The sequence below is a fragment of the Nerophis ophidion genome, linkage group LG22 (assembly GCF_033978795.1).
Source record: "Nerophis ophidion isolate RoL-2023_Sa linkage group LG22, RoL_Noph_v1.0, whole genome shotgun sequence".
NCBI lineage: Eukaryota > Metazoa > Chordata > Actinopteri > Syngnathiformes > Syngnathidae > Nerophis > Nerophis ophidion.
The window spans coordinates 32,119,897-32,125,233 of NC_084632.1; the positions used below are offsets into that span (position 1 = coordinate 32,119,897).

A 5,337-nucleotide genomic window follows, 5' to 3' on the forward strand; every position below is an offset into this window, starting at 1 on the left:
GCTACACCCGGGAGGTGAACTGGGGACCACGGTCCGAGACGATGTCCACAGGAATTCCGTGAAGTCTGACAATATGATTTGTGAGAAGATCAGCAATCTCGGAAGAAGATGGAAGTTTTGGTAGCGGAATGAAGTGTGCGGCTTTAGAACAACGGTCAATAATGGTGAGAATAGTGGTGTTACCTTGGAAAAGGTGGGAAGCCAGTGATGAAGTCCAGAGATATGTGTGACCACGGGCAACTTGGAACAGGTAGGGGGAGCAATAGCCCTGCCGGCGGTCTGTGGGAAGGCTTATTACGGGCACAAGTGGTACAAGCAGAAATGAACTCACGGGTATCATTGGCCATGGATGGCCACCAGAACTGCCGGCGGATGAAGGATAGGGTACGCTGAAATCCCGGATGGCAGGTGAACACACTAGAGTGTCCCCAGTCCAGAACTCGAGGTCGCAGGTCACAAAGAACGAATAGTTTGTTGGGAGGTCCTCCTTTGGGTCCCGGACTAACCTTTAGGGCTTCCTTGACCAGTCCCTCCACTTCCCATGTGACCATGCCGATAATTTTGGAGAGAGGAATGATAGTCTTCTCTGGGGCATCGTCAATTCTCTCCTCCGAGAACAGACGGGAGAGGGCATCAGCCTTTGTATTACGGGAGCCCGGTCTGAAAGAAAGAATATAATCAAAGTGACTAAATAGTTGAGACCATCGTGCCTGTCTGTCGTTCAATCTTTTTTCCGCCCGGACATGTAACAAGTTGCGGTGGTCCGTGAGGATCTGGAATTGATGTTTTGCTCCCTCTAGCCAATGTCTCCACTCCTTCAATGCCTTGTGTACAGCGAGCAATTCCCGATTTCCAGCATCATAATTGCGTTCAGCCGAGGATAAACGTCGGGAGAAGAAAGCACATGGGTGGACCTTGTTATCCTGCTTGGAGCGTTGGGACAGAACTGCACCTATACCAGAGTTGGAGGCGTCCACCTCAACAATGAACGGAAGGTCTGGGTCCGGATAAACAAGGATGGGTGCAGAGATAAAACGTCTTTTGAGGCTCCAGAACGCCATTCCTGCATCACGGTTCCACTGAAAGAGGACATTGGTAGAGGTAAGTGCATGAAGAGGTGCGGCCAACTTACTAAAGTCCTTGATGAACCGTCTGTAGAAACCGGCAAATCCAAGGAAGCGTCGCAACTCACTGCGAGTTGAGGGTTGAGGCCAGTCCACCACGGCCTTCACTTTATTTGGATCAGCCTTAATATGTCCTTTTTCAATAACAAATCCCAAAAAAATCTACAGAAGAAGAATTGAACTCACATTTTTCGGCTTTGACGAACAGACGATTCTCCAGAAGACGTTGTAAGACAAGCCGGATGTGCTGTTGGTGCTCCTGCAGGTTCTTGGAGAAGATCAGGATGTCGTCCAGGCAAACCACAACAAAACGGTCAATCATGTCTCCGAGGATGTCGTTAAGTGTTTGGAAAACCGCAGGAGCATTGGTCAGACCAAAGGGCATGACCTTATACTCAAAATGACCTAAGTGAGTATTGAAGGCAGTCTTCCACTCACCCCCCTCCCTGATTCGTACCAGATGATAAGCGTTGCGTGAATCCAATTTAGTAAAGATGGTAGCCGGCGTGAGGGGTTCAAAAGATGAATTGAGTAGTGGTAACGGGTATTTATTCTTTACTGATTGTTGACGGTAATCAATACATGGCCGGAGGGATCCGTCCTTCTTGCTGACAAAGAAAAACCCAGCGGCCACTGGGGACTTGGAGGGTCTGATTATACCAGAAGCCAGAGACTCGGAGATGTAGTCCCTCATTGCTTGCTTCTCAGGGAGGGAAAGGTTATATAGCCGGCTGAAACGAAGAACTGCGTTGGGAATCAGATCAATAGTGCAGTCGTATGGTCGGTGGGTTGGAACGTTCTGTTGGGGCGAAGACGGGTGGAAGGAGACGGCACAACAGTGGAAGTCCAACTCAATATTTATTGAGTAATTAATGATTACGTGGGATGTGTATGCTACTATGTGTTTGAGTGTGAACTATGTGCTGGAATTAACATATGGAAATACCGTAAAGAATGTTGTCGTGCGTGTTGGATGGTGGCGTCCAAAACCAGAGGGAGAAGGCAAAAGCAATCCGGTGTCCGAGCGTGGTCGTGGGGCAGGAGAGAACGTCCAAAGTCCAGGCAATGTGTCGGGGATCCAGGAGAGCAAATCAGGGTTCCAGAGAGGATGGCAGCAGGAATGGAGACAGGGGCTGTGGAAGGAAGGAGAGACTAAGGAGATCACAAACAAGGCAGGAGGAAAACGAGCACAGGAATAAATCGCTGGTGAGGGTCAGATACGTGAGGCTTACTGCAAGCAATAGCAACGTTCCAACGACGATGGTTCAGCGGCGGGAATCTTTATTTTGTCGTCCGTAATCACTGCCAGGTGTCTTGATTGGTGATCGTCTCCGGCTGTGTGTGAGCGGTCCGCGCGAGGGGGCGTGTCTGGATGTGGCGCGTGTGGACACACTCAGAGTGGAGCCGCCGAGCGCTCCCGCAGATGAAGGCAGGGAAGACTGAGCGTGTGTCATAACAGTGCCCGCCCCCCCCTTATGCGAGACCCCCGACGAGCGCCGAAGAGCTCCCGGGTTGGCCCGATAGAAGTCCTCAAGCAGCGATGGGTCAGCAAACTAGGAGGCAGGGACCCAAGACCTATCTTCAGGCCCATAACCCTCCCAATCAACTAAATAAACTAACCACCTACCTTGCCGACGGATCCCAAGAATCTCTTTAACGGTCCAAACGGGGTCACCATTGTCCAAAATCCTGGGAGGGGGGAAGTAACAACTGGTTTGATTTGGGAAACATGGACCATGGGATGTCGCTTGACAGATACGTGAGGCTTACTGCAAGCAATAGCAACGTTCCAACGACGAGGGTTCAGCGGCGGGAATCTTTATTCTGTCGTCCGTAATCACCGCCAGGTGTCTTGATTGGTGATCGTCTCCAGCTGTGTGTGTGAGCGGACCGCGAGGGAGCGTGTCTGGATGTGGCGCGTGTGGACACACTCAGAGTGGAGCCGCCGAGCGCTCCCGCAGATGAAGGCAGGGAAGACTGAGCGTGTGTCATAACAGTGCCCGCCCCCCCCTTATGCGAGACCCCCGACGAGCGCCGAAGAGCTCCCGGGTTGGCCCGATAGAAGTCCTCAAGCAGCGATGGGTCAGCAAACTAGGAGGCAGGGACCCAAGACCTATCTTCAGGCCCATAACCCTCCCAATCAACTAAATAAACTAACCACCTACCTTGCCGACGGATCCCAAGAATCTCTTTAACGGTCCAAACGGGGTCACCATTGTCCAAAATCCTGGGAGGGGGGAAGTAACAACTGGTTTGATTTGGGAAACATGGACCATGGGATGTCGCTTGACAGATACGTGAGGCTTACTGCAAGCAATAGCAACGTTCCAACGACGAGGGTTCAGCGGCGGGAATCTTTATTCTGTCGTCCGTAATCACCGCCAGGTGTCTTGATTGGTGATCGTCTCCAGCTGTGTGTGTGAGCGGACCGCGAGGGAGCGTGTCTGGATGTGGCGCGTGTGGACGCACTCAGTGGAGCCGCCGAGTGCTCCCGCAGATGAAGGCAGGGAAGACTGAGCGTGTGTCATAACACTTGCGCTCCTATTTTGGTGGCTTTTTCTCTTTTTTTGGTACTTCCTGTAGCAGTTTCATGTCGTTCTTTAAACGATATATACCGCATCTACTCGGTTTTAGCAATCAAGAAGATTACAGTTGTTTTTATCCGTCTTTGTGGGGACATTGTTACTTGTCATGTCATGTTCGGATGTACATTGTGGACACCGTCTTTGCTCCTCTGTAAGTCTTTGTTGTCGTCCAGAATTCTGTTTTTGTTTTACTTTGTAGCCAGTTCAGTTTTAGATTTTTTCTGCATAGCCTTCCCTAAGCTTCAATGCCTTTCCTCAGGGGCACTCACCTTTTGTTTATTTTTAGTTTAAGCATTAGACACCTTTTTACCTGCACACTGCCTCCCGCTGTTTCCGACATCGACAAAGCAATTAGCCCTCTGCTGCCAACTACTGATATGGAGGACTATTACATGATTACTCTGCCGAGCTCAAGACAGCACCGACACTCAACAAAGCATAAATTGCAGACTATAATTACAACTTTGCAAAAAATATTTTCAAACCATCCATCCATTTTCTATAGCTTGTCCAATTCGGGGTCGCGGGGGTTCGCCGGAGCCTATCTCAGCTGCGTTCGGGCGGAAGGCGGCATACACCCTGGCCAAGTTGCCACCTCGTCGCAGGGCCAACACAGATAGACAGACAACATCCACACTCACATTCACACACTAGGGGCAATTTAGTTAGTGTTGCCAATCAACCTATCCCCAGGATAGGTTGATTGGCAACACCAGACTGTATCTCACGGCACACTAGTGTGCCACGGCACAGTGATTGAAAAACACTGGTCTATTGCATGCAGATGCACGGGCGAGGAAAATTTGCAAAACTAAAAATTTTAGTATACTTAGCTATTGAATTATGACCACATTAAAATGAGATCTAATTAAAGTTGCTTCAAAATCAATGCAAACTTTTGATTGATTATGTTATCAAAGTTTTGTTTTGATTATCAATTTGAATTATTGTGGTGGGATTTTGCGATGGCTTACATTTTTACTGAATCAGCCACTTAGTATCTTGACTATCCCATGAATTATATATTTACTTTGCTTTATAAAAACAGCAATCATCCTGCATTTTATGTTTGATATTCAGCGACATTCAAAAAAGAGTGGAATGGCCTCAACTTACAAGCTTGGTTTTGTGATGGAGCTCTTGACTCGAAACACTTAAACCTCAAATCAACATCTCCCATTCAAATTAAATGAAATTTATTTGGTGCTTTCCTGCCCATCCATCCATATTCTTCCGCTTCTTTTATTTTTTTTGAAGATGGCGCCGCTGTCGTGGCTGCTGTTTGCAGGAGCTCAGTGCTCTTGTGCCATCCTTTTGTGTTCCTGATGTTTCGCTCTTGTTTTCATGTGTTATTAATTATATATATATATATATATATATATCCATCCATCCATTTCCTACCGCTTGTCCCTTACGGGGTCGCGGGGGGGGGGGGCATTGTTAATTGTCATGTCATGTTCAGATGTACATTGTGGACACCGTCTTTGCTCCTCTGTAAGTCTTTGTTGTCGTCCAGAATTCTGTTTTTGTTTTACTTTGTAGCCAGTTCAGTTTTAGATTTTTTCTGCATAGCCTTCCCTAAGCTTCAATGCCTTTTCTTAGGGGCACTCACCTTTTGTTTATTTTTA

The 5,337-nt window shown here is 48.2% G+C and overlaps 1 long non-coding RNA gene across 1 annotated transcript; it reads right to left on the reverse strand.

Annotated features, from left to right (window-relative positions):
* Positions 1 to 1,963: 1,963 nt before the first annotated feature.
* On the reverse strand, positions 1,964 to 5,048 carry LOC133540780 (uncharacterized). The gene is made up of 2 exons (XR_009803721.1): positions 2,357 to 5,048; positions 1,964 to 2,257 (listed from the first exon to the last, which is right to left on the reverse strand). It is a non-coding gene; the product is annotated as an uncharacterized LOC133540780 (long non-coding RNA).
* Positions 5,049 to 5,337: the final 289 nt, after the last annotated feature.